Source organism: Paroedura picta, chromosome 3, assembly GCF_049243985.1.
Source record: "Paroedura picta isolate Pp20150507F chromosome 3, Ppicta_v3.0, whole genome shotgun sequence".
Taxonomy (NCBI): Eukaryota; Metazoa; Chordata; class Lepidosauria; order Squamata; family Gekkonidae; genus Paroedura; species Paroedura picta.
The window spans coordinates 83057384-83077332 of NC_135371.1; the positions used below are offsets into that span (position 1 = coordinate 83057384).

Here is a 19949-nt window from a genome sequence, read left to right on the forward strand (position 1 = left end):
GTTAATTTCTGCTGCTGCAGCTGTATTTTTGATTTTGCTATTAGGGCAGCTCAAACTCCCTAGCAATTTGGTCTATCAAATCAGGCTCCAAATCTCAGGGCTGCAGACAAAGGGGCTTTTCGCACACCTTCAAAATCGCACAATGGTTGCCAATTGAAAACGCTACTGATTTGCCGTTATGCACAACGTCGTTGACAATCTGCCACACACCTGAAAATGATCTGCAAAAAGCGCTTCCTTGTAGCGCTTTCAGGGAAATCCCCAAAAGTGGATTCACCCTCCGGAAAGCGATACACTCCTGCAACCAATCTGCAACACTAGCGAAAAAGACCTGTGCGTTAACATTGTTGCGGTTTCTACAAAGTCCCTCCCCCTGGCTCTCTCCTCTGATCTTCCGGCGAAGCGATCGCCATTTTTTTTTTCTCCGAGCGAGCGGGGATAAACGCACCAGCGAGCCTCTTTCTGTTTAGAGGCTTCCCCGGCTTCAGTCCCTCCCCTTCAGTCACTAAGCACAAACAAGAGAAGCCCGTTTGCTGATGTATTTTCCCTTTATTTTTTACACATTCATTCAGCCGAAAATCGGGCCCGTGAGAGGGGGGGGGATTTTTTTTTTTCACTCAGAGGGAGCGGGGCAACGATGAAATGACAGCGAGCCTCTTTCTGTTTAGAGGCTTCCCCGGCTTCAGTCCCTTCCCTTCAGTCACTAAGCACAAACAAGAGAAGCCCGTTTGCTGATGTATTTTCCCTTTATTTTTTACACATTCATTCAGCCGAAAATCGGGCCCGTGAGAGGGGGGGGGATTTTTTTTTTTCACTCGGAGGGAGCGTGGCAACGATGAAATGACAGTGAGCCTCTTTCTGTTTAGAGGCTTCCCAGGCTTCAGTCCCTCCCCTTCAGTCACTAAGCTCAAACACACCAGGCAGCTGGATGGGTCTCTCCGTTGCAACGAATCAACACAGATTCGTTGCAATGGGTCTGGTTTAAAAAAAAAAAAACTTTCTTAAAGGGAAAGGGGCTGTTTGGGAGAATGCTAACGGCTGCTAATTGGATTTTCAGCCAAAAATTGGGCCCGTGAGAGGGGGGGGATTTTTTTTTCACTCGGAGGGAGCGTGGCAACGAATAAATGACAGCTCAAACACACCAGGCAGCTGGATGGGTCTCTCCGTTGCAACGAATCAACACAGATTCGTTGCAATGGGTCTGTTTTTTTTTTTAACTTTCTTAAAGGGAAAGGGGCTGTTTGGGAGCATGCTAACGGCTGCCCATTGGCTGCTTGACGGCCAGGGGCGGGACGAGCTTGGCAATAGCGCTTCCTGGCTAGCGATTTTTGCCGAGACCGGAAGCCTGTGGGAAACGCTACAAAACGCAACTGGATTCCACTATAAAGGCAGGTATGCATAACGACGAATTCCACTATTTTAAATGGCGATTTTTCATTCAGCAACCAATTTGCTACAAAGATCCCGGTACGGAAAGCCCCAAAGTCTCAGTTGCAGGAGGTGGTGGGAAGTTTTGTCTCACCCTTGTCCATGTTCCCTTTGCTCCACACATCTCCTCTGACTACATTAGAGATCTTACCTATACTCCTTTAGCTACGCTGGCTGGACTCATTTAAAGCTCCTTGAAAAAAAGTGTAGTCCTCCTGGATTTGGATACCAGAGGTGATTGGCTTCTTGGCGCAGACCTTCCTTTCCTGTGCTCTTGTCTCCTCTGCTACCTTAGACTGTTTTTGCACTGGGAACTTCACTGCCCGGGCTTCCAAGCAGGAGCACAAATCTGGGATGGATGAAGTGCATTGAGCCAAATGCTCCCCTGTGCAAGAAGAGGCAGAGCAACCTGCCCAGACTGAAACTCCAGCCTGCAGCCCAGCACAAAGCCAGAGCTGGCAACCTTACTCTTTGCTCTGGCCCAAGCTGGTTTAAGCGTAAGATTGCCAGCTCTGATTTGGGAAATACCCGGAGAGTCGAGGGATGGAGCCTGAGGAGGATGGGGATTTGGGCAGGGGAGGAGAGGCGAGAGATTTTAATGGAATATAAGAGTCCACTTTCCAAAATGGCCATTATCTTCAGGTGAACTAATTTATGTCATCAGGAGAAAAGCTGTATCCCAGATCTCCAGCCACCACCTGGAAGCTAAGCATGAAGAATGCGAGAGGGAAATGTATAACAAATTTCAAAGTTTATTCTGACAACAACTCTTTGAGTGCGGTTCTCTAACCAATTCCCTATCCACCTAACTGTCTGAAAATCCAGACAGTCCTTCCATTTATCCATCAGGACATCATGGGGAACCTTATCAAAAGCTTTACTAAAATCCAAGTAAAGTACATCAACCGAATTTCTACGATCCAGCAAACCTGTTACTTGGTCAAAAAAGGAAGCCAGGTTGGTCTGACAGGACCTGTTGGAGACAAATCCATGCTGACTTTCTTGGATCACCAAATTGTCCTCCAGATGTTTGCAGATCGCTCCCTTTAATATCTGCTCCATTATCTTCCCCACAACAGAGGTCAGACTCACTGGTCTGTAGTTTCCCGGGTCATCCTTCCTCCCTTTTTTGAAGATCAAAATAACGTTTGCTCTCTTCCTGTTCTCCGGGACATCTCCAGTCCTTAAAGAGGTCCCAAAGATGATGGACAAGGGTTGTGCAAGTTCTCTGGAAAGTTCTTTGAGCACTCTTGGGTGCATTTCATCCGGCCCAGGGGATTTGAACTCTTTTCTTTCTTAGTTCCTCTTGAAGTTCTCTGTTCATCCAAATAGGCTTCTTAGAGCTCCTGCAGTGTTTTCATCTTTCTGGGATAGTCATTGATTGAGAATGCAATAGCTCTTGTTTGAGTAGCGCCCACCCTTCACATGCTCCCTTCCCTTCCAGCATTCTCGTCCATGGTATGACACTCATCATGTCTCTGAGTTTATTAAAGTTTGCCCTATGAAAATCCAACATCCACGTCTGGCTACAACCTTCCTTGCCTCCCCATCTCAAAAGGAATTCTATGAGGACATGGTCACTTCCCCCTAGGGTCCCCACCTCCTTCACCTCATCCACCAACTCTTGCCTATTGGTCAGTATTAAGTCCAGTATGTCTGAACCTCCTGTGGGTTCATCTACGATTTGATAAATGAAATTGTCAGCCAGGCAGGTCAGAAAGTTGCATGACTGAGCCGTTCTGAAATGTCTTTAATTTTTGCTCCTGGCAAGCAACACACCTCTCAGGTTAGGGGGTTGGGCCCAGCCACATGGCGATCCATTCCTCTTAGCAAGGAGTCTCCAATTACCAGTACTCTCCTTTTTCTTTTCTTCTCAACACCATTTCCTTCTATCCCTGTGGCTTCTTCACTTTGTCTTAGACTTTGTTTTGGGACCTCTTCCCTCATTGACACTTGCACCTCCTCTGCAAGGGCCTGAAATCTATTCTGGAGCTTCAAAGGTCCCGAGAACTGTCTCGCTCTATGCCGTTGAGTCTTTTTCCTAACTGTCTGCAGTGGTTCCTTAATGAGGTCAATCCCCTTATCCTCTTCAAGACTGGTTGGATAAATAAGTTAAAATCACATCTCAGAGTTAAGCAGGATGGTCCCTTTTAACACTTGTACGGGAGACCACTCATGAAGTCCAGGCCACCATGCAGAGGTAAAGTTAATAGTATACTGTCTCTGAACATCACTAACCATGATGGGATGATGATTTGATTCAGTAAAGGCATTTATTGTATAGCCTGAGCGATCACCAAAAACCCAGTCCTGACAGCCTTGAGAAGTAAAAGATTTTCCAGTACCTGATAACTAACATGCCTATGAGCAAGAGGAAATTTAGGTGCCTGCTTGCTCCAGATGAATTATTGAGTTAACTCCCCATAATTAGTAGCTATTTCTGGTAGTACCAGGTTGCTGGGAAAGAACGTTATTAGTATTATGGTGGTCCCCTTGGACAAAGTTATTCAGAATAATAAAGAGAACAGCATAGGATAGATATGTGTCCACTAGTCAGCCCCCGTCTCCCCCAGTATTTAACAAAAAAAAAATTCTAGCTATCTGTCCTATATATTTTACAGCTTGTTTAATTTAAGGACTCACCTGTTACAGCTCTGGTGTGATTGTCTTCATTCCAAGGTCAGAAATGTTTTTTCTATTATTTACGTGCAAGTTGTTCAACTGATGTCTGTCAAAGACAACCAGGGTTCCTTACCTAGCTATGGCATCTTGGTACTATACTCTGCCAGGTATTTCTGTCACCTCCTGTAGGACTTACTATTACCATATCCTTGGGGAAAACAGAAGTCTTCAGCTATTGTGCCTTTACAGCCAACGTTAAGCAGTTTGTCACTTCTTTTAGGTTCAATGGTAGTTTTCATACCCAAATGGATCTGTTAGCACCAGGTTCAGGAGCCAGACAGCCTGAGTCACTGTTAGAGACTGGGAGAAGCTATAAACTGATTCTCTTAGAGCAGCGGTTCTCAACCACTGTAACACCGCAACCCCAACAGCGGCGGTGGCAGTTCAGGCACATGTGAGGGCAGTGCTCACTCACACGGGGGCAAGCACGCATGGGGGCGCACATGCCGGCACACAATCTGGAGGCGGTGTGGAGGCAGCCAGTGCCATGGCTCCGCTGCTGCCTGCCACCACCCACTGCCACCTGCTACTGCCCCCGCCGGCCACCCCCGCCATCACCTGCTATGGCCCACCACGGGGTGCTGGCTGCTACCACTGCTGGCCGCTGCCACCATGGCCACCAACCTAGCGACCCCGCAGAAGGGGCCAGGTGACCCCACTTGGGGTCAGGATCCCAAGGTTGAGAACCACTGTCTTTGTTCTCATTTAAAACAGCTGCACTATGGGCCAAATCCCTGAAGGATGAATGTAGTCACCAATTGGCACTGAACTTTTGCTACAATCTCTTAGGAGGAGATGCTTGATTTTGTGGTCAGTTCTCGCACCTGCGATGATTCACAGTTTAAATAGCGCCGTGTATCTAATTTACCAGTTTGTAAGTCATGAATGCAGTAATCTTTGCTGGGAAAGGAAGTGGAATTTTCCTTACTACATCCTCCCTTGATGTCCACAAACAAGAGGCTATGGCTTAGAGGTATAAGCATTTGCTTGGCATGCAAAAGGACTCTGGCATCTTTAGCTAAAAGATCTAGCAGTAAGTGATGTGAAAGATATCTGCCCAAGATCCTGGGAAACCTCTGCCGATCTGAGTAGATCAGCCTTTATGGGTCATTAAGGACCTTATTCTCTTCTCTATATGATTTGATATATTGTAGCTCCCAGCTGGTGCAGGTAGTGTACCTGTAAGTCTTATGCCTTAGTCCAGACCAGTCCCCTGTCAAAGATACACATAAGGCCGAGGACAAGGGACAGTACATCAGACTACATCTTGTGTGTATTCTATCTTGTGGGTCATTCCCAAGATCCTCCCCATCTCTTATTCAAGGGGAGATTGTTTGTCACCTATTATACGCTAGCTCCATCAGGGTCCTGATCTCTTTTAGGATCAAATTCCACTAGGTAGGGACTAGGATGGAGAAAGTTCTGGACCTGGTTGAGGTCAAACATGCTTCCTTGGGGCCAGGGATCACCAGCTAGTTGGAAGTGGTGGCACGTAGAGCTCTTTGGGAGGTATAGACAGTAAGGTGGTCCCTCAGGTGCACTGGGTCCAGACTGTGTATGGCCTTAAATGTGATTACCAAAACCTTAAGTCTGGTCTGGAATTCAATTGGTAACCAGTGCAGCTGTTGGAAAGTGGGCCAGATGTGGGACCTCCATAGTGTTCCTGTGAGGACCTTGGCCACTGCATTCTGGACCAGCTGTATTTTCTGGATCAAGGTTAAGGGTAGGCCTGTGTAGTCTAGAGGTGACCATCACATGGATCACTGTGGCTAGGTATTCTGCAGACAAGTAGGGTGCTAATAGTTTGGATTGGCACAGGTGGTAGAATGCTAGCCATGCTACTCTTGTGACCTGTGCCTCCATAAATACGGAGGCATCCAAGATCATGGCCAGGTTCCTGGCAGAGTGAACCATTGATAGTTGTCCAGGTTGGGCAATTGTGCTTCCTCACTTGGACCCTTCCTACCCAGCCATAGGACCTCCATCTTTGAAGGTTTGAGCTTTAGATGACTGTGCTTGAGCCACCTCGTCACTGCTTCCAGACATCTGGCTAAGGCTTCAGGGGAAGAATCAGGGTGGCCATCCATCAGGAGGAAGAAAAGTATAGTATCTTCTAAGTATAGTATCAGAGTGAGCCTCAGATTAAGACAGAAAGAGATATCGAATCTGTCCTATGCTTCCTGCTGATATTATCTTTCTTGCCAAGTTGCATGTTGTCTTTTCTATGAACTTATATTATATTTAGATTGTTAGAAATTGTTCCTAGCTCTTGGAGTCCCAAAACTGAGCTGTGTGTTATCCCACAGAAGGAGACAGGAAGTGGAAATAAGTTTGTTCCTGCCTCCCTGAGTGATTGGTGGGAAAACCCATCCAAGATCTGTACCTCAGAAGAGAAGGACCCTTCACGGTGAGCAATCAGTGGTTTTTCTACTAAGAAAGTATTTTCAGGATTCACATCTGTATGTTACATAACAGAACCAGTGCAGTGAAAAGCAGGGTATAAAAATCAGTTGTCCTTCTTCTAGTATAGTAGTTAGAGTGTTGTACTAGGACAGGGGAGGCCAAACTGTAGCTCTCCAGATGTCCATTAACTACAATGACAATGAGTCCCTGCCAGCAGGATCTAGGAGACTCTGGTTTGAATCCCTACCGTGCCATGGATGCTTGTTGGGTGATTTTGGGCCAGTCATAGAGTAGTATGAGGTTCTGGTCCCAGTAAGAGTCAGTAGATGCTCTGAGTGGATTTTGGTTTAACTGTAGTTTAGCTTTATATTAGGGTTCATTCCGCATGAGTTAAAAGTAGCAGAAGTCTCACAAATGGTAAACGCTACAAATTTGACGTTCCACATGATGTCGCACACAATCTGCAACACTCCTGCAATACTGTCAAGAGCTGACAAAACTCACAAAAAAAACTTCTATAAGAAGAAAGCTTTAATTGGAAGCAGATCAGTTCACTATAACATTCGAAGTCAAGACTGTTCGATACAAGAACAGTAAGCACTTATAAATACTTTTCTCCCACCCAAAACTTGAACGTTCCCAAGGGAGGGGGGAAGCCCCTCACCCAAGTGCCATCCCAGACTTCATGCCAAGGTGTTAAAGTTAGCGCAGCCTTGGTCAGGCCGGCGCCTCAGGCTAGCTGATAAGATGTTTACAGGAACCAGGCAACATTGTTTCACAGCGGGGAGAATATGCAGTGTGAAAATGCAAGGATCAAAGGAGGGGGGAATCAAAGGAAAACTACAGGCATGGGTTCTGGTTACATGGGAACGTTTCAGCAAAGACACAGCATCCAAGATGGAGTCAGACAGGTTCACTGAAAAGCAAGCATGGCAGAAAGCAGGGACTGATCCTGACAGCGCCAAAATCACTTTGTTGTAGCGATTTCTGGGGAATCCAGAAAAGCGGATTCACCATCAGAAAATCGCCACACTCCTGCCAAAAACCTGCAACACTTGCAAAAAAGACCTGTGCATTCTCAATGTTGCGGTTGCAACAAAGTCCCTGGCTCTCTCCTCTGAACTTCCGGCGAAGCGATCGCCATTTTTTTTTCCTCGGAGCAAGCGAGGCTTGATTCACCCAGTGAGGCTTCCCCAGCTACAGTCCCTCCACAGAAGTGCTTTAAAGCTCCCCTACGTCCCCAAGCACAACACAGCTCCGTTTGCCAGTTCCCTTTAATTTCAGGCAAAAATCGCGGCCATGCGGGAGGGGGATTTTTTTTTACTCAGGGGAGCGTGGTAACGATGACTCGCCAGCTCACACACCAGCTAGATGGGTCTCTACATTAGGAAGAATTAAGGCATATTCGTTGAAATGTGTTTTTTTTTTAAACCTGTGCTTAAAGGGAAAGGGGCTTTTCGGGAGCATGATAACAACCGCCCATTGGCTGTTCATTTGATTGACGGCCAGGGGCAGGAACAAGCCCAGAAAAAAATCGCTTCCTTTCTAGCGATTCCTGCAAGACCGGAAACCTGTGGGGAACAAATGAAACGCTACTGGATTCCACTACAAATGAAGGTATGCAGAACGCCGAGATTCCACTATTTAAAATACCGTTATTGCTTTGTGAAAGCAATTGGCAACAATTGGTCCTTGTGCGGAATAGGCCTAGGATTTTTCTTTCTTTCTTTTTTCTTTTTTCTTGTTCTGTAGTGTGGTATAGTTTGTTGCAGTCTACAAGAGTGGTAGTTTTTCTTTTAAAGTGGCTGACATTCATTGCCTGGAATGATTTTCCCTCCTGCTTGAAAATGCGCAATCTTAATTCTATTATCCAGCCACTTGGAGGGAGAGTTTTGTTTGGTGTAGTGGTTAGGAGTGCAGACTTCTAATCTGGCATGCCAGGTTCAATTCTGCGCTCCCCCACATGCAACCAGCTGGGTGACCTTGGGCTCACCACGGCACTGATAAAACTGTTCTGACCGAGCAGTGATATCAGGGCTCTCTCAGCCTTAGCCACCCCACAGGGTGTCTGTTGTGGGGAGAGGAAAGGGAAGGTGACTGTAAGCCGCTTTGAGCCTCCTTCGGGTAGGGAAAAGCGGCATATAAGAACCAACTGTTCTTCTTCTTCTTTTCTTTCACCCTCCTTTCCAGTTCCTATAGTATTCTATTTAATTTAACCTAATTTAATTTAACCTAGGTAGGTTGTGGTGGCGGATGAGGTTTGTACTGTGTTATGCAGTTTTACCTGTTTGAATGATGTAAGCCACTTTGGGTCCCCATGGGGGAGAAATAGGGATGCCAGTCCCCAGCTGGGGATCCCCTGGAATTACAGTTTATCTCCAGACTCATGAGATCAATTCCCCTGGAGAAAATGGATGCTTTGGAAGGTAGACCTCATAGCATTATACTCCACTGAGGTCCCTCCCTGCCCCAAATCCCATCTACTCCAGCCTCCACCCCCAAAGTCTCCAGGTATTTCCCAACTCAGACCTGGCAACCCGAGGGAGAAAGGAAATAAATAAATAACAAAAGGCATATAATTTTGAAGTTGCACAGCACAGTTCCAGAAAGCCTACAAAGATGGTGGTTAAATTTCTTTTACAGGGGCCCATTTTAAGCATTGGAAGTATGTCAGTGCTCTGCCCTTCATTTAACTGTGTTGCTGTTGGCTAAGCCCACAGCTGTCATAAATGTCCCAGGAGATTTTAAATAAGACTTGCAAACTCTGGATGGCCTAGGAGGGTCATGGGGTTTGTAAACTATATGGCATTCTGAGAGGACAATAAGCCCAATATGTATCATCTCGGGAGCCTGTACTACCACTGTGTGCTGTTGCAACCCTCAGCCCTGTTGATCCCCTAAGACTGAGTAGGCACAGAGCTGTGAATTTATGCTGCTCTTTCACATTCTGTCCTCTCCCCCACGGCTATTTTTGCAACAACCTTTTTCACTTCTTCCTATCGGGTCCTTTGGCTTGCAAGACAATGACATTTTGAGACAGCTGAGACAGTATGAAACGACACTTGCTGACCTCTGGCACCCTGCATTTACTGGGTCAGTCAGGGGAGGGTCCAGGTCACAAAAGGGTTTGCTAGTTCTTGCCTGGGAGTAGGGACATAGTTCTGAGTATAACAGCCAGCATATGGTGAACATGTCAACAGTGGACTCTCGTAGCAGGGAGGTCCTTGTGATCTTCCACTTGGGTGATTCATTTGTTTCATTAGCATCAGACACAGAATCACAGGACTAGCTTAAGGCTGGCTGCTGCTCTGTGCCTTGGCTGTAGCTATCCTTATGAACTGTCCCAAGTAGAATGAAATTATTTGTAAAATATTCAACAAAAACATCATTTATTCAATACAAAATTGCCAGTTGGAATTCAGTGTGCCATTATTCGTCCTCACAACAGCCCTGTGTGTTTGTTGAAATATTTTTACTCCCCCCCTTCCTCTTGGCTCAAGGTGGCTTACAGCAATCACTAAAACATTACAACATAAACTAAGCTAAAATAACACACCCTAAATACCAGTCCAAGAATGGTGCCTACTATTCAGAGCCAACCAAAAGCCCGAGCAAACAAACATGGCTTCCTCCCCTCTTCAGGGAGCCATTCCACAAGTAGGAGCCATGAGAGAAAAGAGCCAGGCTTCAACTTATACCAGGCATGCTGCTCTTAAGAGCCAAACTAAATGTGACCATGTAACTGAATCAAAATTCCCTCAGTTTGCAAAAGCCACTGGGGCCCAATCCTGACCAGGACTACAACTGTAGGAGGAGGGTTACTTCTCTCCCCCACCTGTGCACTGTTTTCAAGAGCCTAAATGCTGGGGGAGAGGGGCTTTTGAAAACAGAATGGGAGGAAGAGGAGCTCCTTCTCCCACACACAGCACAAGCCAAATCAGGACCTCCTAGCTTTTGTTAACCGAGGTGTTCCTATCATTAAAATGGTAGAATTGACCCTGGGGACACTGTATGGGAGCTGCCAGCTGGTGGCAGCCTAAAGGCCAGAGGTTAAAGTGTCCCCAACCATTTTTGAGTCTACAGGCATCTTTAGAATACTGACACAGGCTGGTGGGCTAAGGTGACCAGATTTTAAGATTGCTAAAGAGGGACACCACTGACCTGGGGCGGGTTCTATATGGAGCAACAAAATTTCTCATAGAATGCAAAAATAGTATTGTAATTTTTTAAAATTTCAACAATTAAGTACAATTAACAAATCTAAAACAGTATAGTATTATTTTATTCTTTGGCATATTTCTCACGCAAGTGATTGTTTTTTTTTTAGATTGCTGTCGTTGCTTAAAAGGTACTTTGTGAGATGAGGGGCAGGTGGCAGTGATAATGTGACATTTATGGTGATGGACAGGGTAGATGGCATCCCAAAGACTGGCACAGCATGGGAAAGATGCACTTTGCTGGGTAGAGAGCATAGTTTGCAACCCAAAGGAAAAAACATGCCATCTCTTTGATGGGTTAACATCCCTCAGTTGACTGCCCTGCTTCTGGCAGGCTTGAACTCTAGCTCCTAGTGCCCCATTGGCCAGTGCCCTATCAGTCCATGTGGGAAGGGGATTAAAAAGGGGAGCTGTTCCTTTGTTTGGGGTTCAGAGAGACAGACAGACAAAAAAAGGAAGTCCAGTGTGAATGATGGAGGAGGATGGTGCTTGTAAATACAGTCCTGGGGAGAGGTTCACTATGCAACAGTCAGCCTCCCTCTGAGGCTGCACCAGATGTTGAAGGATTGTAAGGTAACTAACAAGTAGAAGAAGAAGAAGAAGAGTTGGTTCTTATATGCCGCTTTTCCCTACCCGAAGGAGGCTCAAAGCGGCTTACAGTCGCCTTCCCATTCCTCTCCCCACAACAGACACCCTGTGGGGTGGGTGAGGCTGAGAGAGCCCTGATATCACTGCCCGGTCAGAACAGTTTTATCAGTGCTGTGGCGAGCCCAAGGTCACCCAGCTGGCTGTATGTGGGGGAGTGCAGAATCGAACCTGGCATGCCAGATTACAAGTCCGCACTCCTAACCACTACACCAAACTGACCTTCCTTCCATTTCTTTTTACTTTGCTTAGCCCTACCTGGAACTGTCTTGTTTGTGCCTTGTAGTTAGTTCCAGTGAGTTTGTGCCTTGTCGTTACTACAGTTATTCAGCGGAGGAGCCTTGCACATTCCTTGCCCCTGGGCTTGGCTGCTTGACAGCACTATTGTAAGATCCCTCTTGGGTATAAGATCCCCTTCTGGTTAATGCCAGGTGAGAGGGGTAGTTAACTCAGGGGCACTGGAGATATGAGAGCCCCAGAGTAAAATTTTGCCTCCAGCATGCCAGCGAGGGGAAGTCTGTGGCAGAAAGCATTTGACACCCTACATGGTGATAATAAAATGTTTTGCTAAAGTTGCCATTCCATCTCTGTTTTAGTTTGTTTTTAAATTTCTACATATAAGTTGGTCTTGCAATAAGCATTTCTATGCCCTTGTTCTTTGATGCAGACTAAAATTCAAGGCATATCAATCCAAAAGCCTGTAGTCAGCATTAGGACTAATAATAGAAGTAAAATTGTTTTTACTGAAAACAATTAAAGGATGCCATAATTAAAATGAAGTGTACTTCCCTACCTTGAAAAATATGTGCTGAAAGGGATAGATTACCCAGAGAAGGGGAAATTAACTGCAAAAAAGGTTTGAAATAGTTATAAAGCAGGGTAGATCTCAAGAGGAGAACCCCAGCATATCATACGCATGCACACCACACACACATACACAAAGCAATAATAAGCAGGCACACTTATTATGCACCAAGGAGAATATTGGGAAGTTTTAGCCCAGGGCAGGGACATATACGCACACACACACATCAATAAGCAGGCACACTTACAAAAGGCACCAGGGAGAAAACTGGGAAGGTTAGGCCACGAGCTCCAAAGAAAAGGCAGCCAGGGAGGAACTTTAGTGTGGCGGCCAAGAAGACAAAGCCCGCCCCCCTTCCCCGGCTCACCTCGTTTGCTTGCTCGCCCCACCCACTCTCGTTTGCTTGCTTGCCCCACCTGGTCTCTTCCCCAGCTCGCCTTGTTTGCTTGCTTGCCCCGCCCGCTCGCTTCCCTCACTCACCTCATTTGCTCCTTCGCCTCCGGGCTGAAGTTGCACGTGCTGCTGTGCACCTTCCCTTCCCTTGCAGGTCCTGCCTGTGAAGAAGGCGGAGTCCAGGCAGGCATGATACATGGCGTGGGGGCGGTGCTTGAGCTTGGCGAAGGCCAGGCTGGGCAGAGCTGCACCGAGTGCTCACTTTGCAGCTGGACGCGGGACTTTCTAAGTAACTGGTGGAACGTGGGACTATTTTGCCAAAGGTGGGAGAGTCCTGCAAAATGCGGCACTGATGGTCACCTTATGGTGGGCACAATAACAAAATGGCTGCCACATGGAGGGAGATCATGCTTAACTTTAATGGGAATTCTTCCACATATCAGGCAAAAGCTCTGCTTAACAGGATGCCTTTTTAAAAGGTACATATTGTTTAAAAATATTTCCTTGCATACATGCAACAATCATGCCATACAGATCCTTATGCTATGGTGGGAGCTGCTGCCAAAACAACTTTTGAAAAAAAAATTGCACTGCCATTCAGATCTCCAAAAGCCTCATCTGACCCCACTTGCTTTCTGAAAACTCTTGGCAGGCAACAGGAGAGGTGTTACTACAGCAGGGACTTCTTCCATAGCTGGTACACAGGGACAGCATAATGAACTTAATAGCTTAAGTTCCAGGTTTTAATAAGATTGTTGCATTTTGGTTCAGAACTCTTTAGTGGTTTGGGTTCTGGCTTATTTAGGAGGATTGCCTTTGCTGATTATTTACAGCTGTGAGCAGTTTTTGTTCCCAGAGATTTGACCTTGGGAGAAGGTTCTGTCCTCCCCAGTTTTTGTTTCTTCGCCTGAAATGCAAATTAACTGGCTGGTTTCAATTGGCTGCAGAGTTGTTGAGTGAGGGACTGTCTGTTAGAAAAGACAGCTTTTAACTCAGGGAGTTATTCATTTTTTCTTCTTCCACCTTGGTTTACATCATGCTGCACCTGTTGAGTGTGGTGACATCCTAATTTTTGTAAGATGGGTGAGATGGAAAACTTAAAGGATATCATCCTGGGATGCTTGAAAATAGTAAGTTCTAAATATTAGACAGGTAGATCTTTAGATAGCAGAAATAATGTTTTTTGTTCTATGCCTATTGCCTGTATTTGAGAATTTTTTATGCTACATTCCTTATATAAACTTGATTTATATTTAAGCAAAGTCTTGAGGCATTAACTTGGCTTTGGGTGGGAACCTGAGGCCTTGTAATGTAAAGCTGTCTCAGAAAATAAAAAGAGGAGTACATCCTGCCTGCCTGACTATTGGAGTGGGTGTCTCAGCCCCAGAGTAGAAGATAGGGCAGCTTGTCCTTATAAAAAGGATGTAAAGTCAACTAGAAAGCATTGTTGGCACAAATGAACATCATGGTCAAGCAGGGAACTGAATGCAGCTTTCCGCCAGTCCATTCCTGCACCCTAATCATGGCACCACCTAGACTCAGGTGGGCAGCCATGTTGGTGTGAAGCAGCACAACACAGTTTGGGTCCGGTGCCACCTTTAAGACCAACAAAGTTTTATTCAAGAATATGAGCTTTCATGTGTGCTTGCACACAAAAACATATACCTTGAATAAAACTCTGCTATTCTTATAGGTGCAACTGGACGCCAATGTTGTTCCATTACACCACATAATAAATACCATTTTATGGCATCCATTCTTAACTCTCATCAAATAAAACAAGGTATTATTGAATAGCAAATGGAGATATGAAAAATAGGATCCAAAGGTGTTCTTCTGCCAGCATTAGCAGAAGACTGATGCTTTATCAGTCTGGTAGAGCAGGAGAGAGATTTTGCTGAGTCCTTCTTTTTGCTGGCAAACTCAGCTCAGCTGCCAAGCTGTATGTGAAGATTCCCTGAGCCCCAGGAGCAGAAGGGGGAGGGCTCAGTTGACTACAGTGAGAGGGAATGGGAAGTATTTTCCCGGAGTCTTTGTTCTACTCTTGATATTTTAAATCCAATCCAAAATCTTCTCTGAATTTTTGTCATATATTTGAATTGTCTAGGAAGTTTTGGGATGCAATATTTATAGAAAACTTTTCCTAGGTATCTAAAAATACCAGAATGACTGGGAGAAGTATTCCAAATCCACCTGTCTGAATATTTTAGTGGAGAAAACAAAGCAGCTTATTACTGGCTTTCTGCTCTCTTCTGAAAAGACCCTTGCTACAGGTAATTCAGAACCACAATGTCTTAACAAGAATGTTATGCACACTTTTGACATTACCATGTGCTATGTAGTAGAGGGTAGGCAGCTCATGTAGGGGGCTGTAAGGGGCTTCTTATCAGAGACTGTCAATACTATATTTGCTAAAACCATTTCATTAAATAAAAACTCAGCTGAGAATTATTGATAATTCTCCCAAACCCAAATCTTCATGGAACAGATTCAAACTATTACTAGGGGCCATTCCGCACCAGGATCTATGTGGCAAATTGGTTGCGGGACGAAAAAACGCCATTTTAAATAGTGGAATTCGTCATTATGCATACCTTGCTTTGTAGTGAAATCCAGTTGCGTTTCTATCATTTCCCACAGGTTTCCGGTCTCGGCAAAAATTTCTAGCCAGGAAGCGATATGGCCGAGCTCGTCCCGCCCCTGGCCATCAAGCAGCCAATGGGCGGCTGTTATCATGATCCCGAAAAGCATCTTTCCCTTTAAGGAAGTTAAAAAACACACACACACACACACACACGTTGCAACGAATCTGCGTTGATTCGTTGCAACGGAGAGACCCATCTAGCTAGCAGGTGGTGTTTGAGCTGCCATTTCATCGTTGCCATGCTCCCCCCGAGTGGAAAAAAAATAACCCCCCCCCCCCAGCACGGGTGCGATTTTCGGCCGAAAATACAGTAAAAAATAAAGGGAAATAAACCAGCAAACGGGGCTGTGTGTTGTTTCGTGCTTGGTGACTTAAAACAGCTCTGCAGCCAGGGAAGCCTCACTGGGTAAATGAAGGCTCGCCAGTGCATTGATCTCCGCTCACTCGGAGAAAAAAAAAAGGCAATCGCTTCACCGGAAGATCAGAGGAGAGAGCTAGGGGGAGGGACTGCAACAATGGTAACGCACAGAACTTTCCTGCTAGTGTTGCTGATTGGTTGCAAGAGTGTAGCGCTTTCCGGAGGGTGAATCCACTTTTTGGGATTTCCCTAAAAGCGCTACAACGAAGCGCTTTTTGTGGATCGGTTTCAGGAGTGTTGCAGATTGTCAACGACGTTCTGCATAACGGCAAAACTGTAGCGATTTCAATTTGTAACCATTGTGCTATTTTGGACGAGTGCGGAATGGCCCTAGTTGTTTTCTTAAATAAACTCACACACACCAGAACCTTCGTTGTACTGTCATTCATACTTCATAAATCACAGTTATACAAGATGACATTGCAGAATGGGTAAGAGATTAAAAATTATTGGTCCTATATCTGATACACCCTTTTCAGACATTTGGTTTGGTGCAGCAAATGAGCATAATGGGACATTACACTTTATGCATTCCTCCTGACATGTGCAGTCACCATTTTGTATGAATAGGCCCTGCATGTATTTTTCCCAGGCTTGTACAGCTTCAGGACTTGCAAGCATGTACTATGAATACAAAATGATGACCCTGCATATTGTGAGTATGGTTGGTCCTGTGAGAGGTGGCTGGGACACCAAACTGCTGATTACTGGGATTATTTCTCACATTGGGCCCAGTGTATCTGAGAGACTGCCTCCCTGCCTATACCCCCAGAAGAGCTCTACGCTCCGCCACCTCCAACTGGCTATGGATCCCTGGCCCTAAAGAGGCACGTCAGACCTCAACAAGGGTCAGGGCCTTCTTGGTCCTGTCCCCCACCTGGTGGAATGAGCTCCCCGAAGAGATCAGGGCCCTGCCGGAACTTCCACAATTCTGCAGGGCCTGCAAAAAGGAGCTCTTCCACCAGGCAATTGGTGGGGCCGACTGAGCCATAACACCTACAGGTGCCCCTGAGACAGAGAGAACGAACCGACTGAGGGATTGTCAAGTTATTGTTGAAGTGCCATTCTAATTGTTCCAGTTGATATGTTGTTGTTATTGTTATACTGTTATATTGATTTTGATAGTGTTCTATGTGAATGTTCAAAAATGTTTTATGTAAACTGCCCAGAGCCATAGGGAAAGGCGGTATAAAAATATAAAATAAATAAATAAATAAATAAACATAGACTTCTGGGCCATTCTGCACATCGGAAAAGATAGTGTTACACCAGCACCATGTAATGCTAATAAAAATCGCGCCTCTAGACATTTTGCACCTCCTGGGTTTCTCACTTACCTCTGCCACCTTCTCACATTTCTAATCTCTCCACACACCTGCTTGAAATGGTGGAGGAGAGGAACATGCTACACACACAACTCTCCTCTGCCTGTCAATCAAGCCAGGATCCAATCACCTTTCTCTATGGTTTAAAGGGCCTGCAATACAAGGAATTTTTTAAAAATAAAACTTCTCTGTTGCTAATCATAGATGCATAATGCTTATTTTACTGCAACCCCCTTTGGATTTATGAGCATTGAAGCTTTAAGAAAGTAATCTTGTTCCTGATTTTTTTGGGGGAGGGGGTTGCTAGAGAGGCATGCTTTGTGTGTTAACTGGTGGGGAAATTTGTTTTTTGCTCTTCCTGGATGATTTAATGCATATTTGTTGGTCCAGACAATTGGGGGGCTTTACGCACCGGGATCTTTGTTGCAAATTGGTCACTGAATGAAAATTCGCCATTTAAAATAGTGGAATTCGTCGTTATGCATACCTGCCTTTGTAGTGGAATCCAGTTGCGTTTTGTAGCGTTTCCCACAGCTTCCGGTCTCGGCAGAAATCGCTAGAAAGGAAGCGCTATTGCCAAGCTCGTCCCGCCCCTGGCCGTCAAGCAGCCAATGGGCAGCCGTTAGCATGCTCCCAAACAGCCCCTTTCCCTTTAAGAAAGGTTTTTTTTAAAAAAAAAACAGACCCATTGTAACGAATCTGTGTAGATTCGTTGCAACAGAGAGACCCATCCAGCTGCCTAATGTGAGCTGTCGTTTGATCGTATGATCGTTGCCACGCTGCCTCGAGTGAAAAAAAAAAAATCCCCCCCCTCTCACGGGCCCGATTTTCGGCTGAATTAATGTGTAAAAAATAAAGGGACTTTATTTCAGCAAACGGGCTTTTCTGTGGTTTGTGCTTAGTGACTAAAGGTGAAGGACTGAAGCCAGGGAAGCCTCTAAACAGAAAGAGGCTCGCTGGTGCGTTTATCCCCGCTCGCTCGGAGAAAAAAAAATGGCGATCGCTTCGCCGGAAGTTTGGAGGACAGGCTCAGGAGGAGGGACTTTGAAGAAACCGCAACAATGTTAACGCACAGGTCTTTTTCGCTAGTGTTGCAGATTGGTTGCAAGAGTGTAGCGCTTTCCGGAGGGTGAATCCACTTTTTGGGATTCCCCTGAAAGCGCTACAAGGAAGCGCTTTTTGCAGATTGGTTTCAGGTGTGTGGCAGATTGTCTACGACGTCGTGCGTTATGGCAAATCAATAGCGTTTCCAATTGGCAACCATTGTGCGATTTTGAAGGTGTGCAAAAAGCCCCTGGGTTTTCAAAAATAAAAGCCCCGTTCCTGGGTGCGAGGACAGGAACTGGAGGCAGAGATAGTGCTACTTCAGTTCTACACATTTCCTTCACGTGTGGCTTGATTGTTGCTCTTCTTTGCTCATGCTACATATTATGGGGATCCACTTTATGCAATTCTCCAAGTGGTGCTTTAAAATGGAGGATGTTGCTTGAGGTTCGCTGCTGGGATGCTGGATGTTGATGACATCATGTAATATGCCAAAAAAGTGGTGTCAGCAAAAGGTAAGCATCTAACAATATTTTCCGGGTGTAGAATGGCCCTTCTGCTTTCAGAGGTAGTGCAGTTCACACTCAAAGCCCATGGATATTTTTGTCCGGAGCGGAGATGAGCCTGAAGAGAAGGAGAAAATAATGGCACAGATACATTAGATTGGGAGAAAGTCAGGCCAAAACTTTATTGATTACAGTTTGCTCAGGCAGATACCTCCAAATTACCAGCATGTCTCCAGTTCCCTTCTTTTAAATGTGTATTGTGGCTCAAATTGCAGCCCAACCATCAAGACTGCTGGCCAAATCGGGGAAGGCTGCAGAAAACTGTGTAACACCTACTTAACTCAGCCAGTGCTCAGCTTTCAGCTCCACCTAGCCATTTCAGGCTGTGAGCAGGTCATCCTTGAAAGTTTGTTCTGGTGAATTCCATAGGGTATTATAGATTACTGCCATGACTAATCATGCAGTGGTACAAGATGGTAGAAACCTAAAGTGATACTACTTAGGAATACAGGCAGGCGATACCATTTTAAAATACTCTGTCATGTAAAAGAATCCCATTAAGTTAAAAAAAACACTCTAGCACAGCAGAGAGGTTCTAGTCCAGTCAACTCAGTGCTGTGCCAATTTTCCACTTTGGGAACACACCTTTGACTGGATATGAAAATACGGGGAGAGCCAATGTGGTGTAGTGGTCAAGAGCGGCGGACTCTAATCTGAAGAGTCGGGCTTGATTCCCCACTCCTCTACATGCAGCTGGGGAACCTTGGGCCAGTCAGAATTCTCTTAGGACTGTTCTTGCAGATCAGTTCTCTTAAAGATCTCTCAGCCCCACCTACCTCACAGGATATTTGTTTTGGAGCTCCTTCAGGTAGTGAAAAGTGGGGTATAAAAAACCCAGCTTTTCTTCTTCTTCAGTATATATCCTCCTGGATCAATCTCTTTCATTCTGACCCAAGCATCTGCATACATATTCCTAACAAGACAAGGAGTCATGGGTGCAACATGTACTGCACACACAAAACTTCTTCCATGAACAGTTCTTGATATTATACATACATGTAGCTTTCTTCAACAAGGAGATGTACAGCTCTTTGGGAGGGGGTAGAATGGGAAAATCTCCATCTAGTGTATAGGGTTACCAACCTCCAGGTGGGACTTAGAGATGTTCTGGAATTACAAATGATTTCCAGACTACAGACATCTGTTTCTCTGGAGAATATGGCTGCTTGGGTGGATGGACTCCATAGCATCATATGCTGCTGATGTCCCTTCCCTGCCCAAACCTTGTCCTCTACCAAGATCTACGCTCAAACCTCCCAAAATTTCCCATGTTGGAGCTGCTAACTAGAATCATAATACTGGAAGGTGCCATACAGGCCATCTAGTTTCACTCCCTGTTCAATGCAGGATCAGCCTAAAGCCCTCACTGCTGCTTTAAG

The 19949-nt window shown here is 45.5% G+C and overlaps 1 protein-coding gene across 1 annotated transcript in view; it reads left to right on the forward strand.

Annotated features, from left to right (window-relative positions):
- Window positions 1–13590: 13590 nt before the first annotated feature.
- Window positions 13591–19949, forward strand: part of CSF1R (colony stimulating factor 1 receptor) — a 71374-nt gene continuing 65015 nt past the window's right edge. The window contains exons 1-2 of the mRNA XM_077326606.1: window positions 13591–13703; window positions 14721–14846. The gene's annotated coding sequence lies outside the window, so the exon portion shown is untranslated. The remainder of the gene's footprint in view (window positions 13704–14720; window positions 14847–19949) is intronic.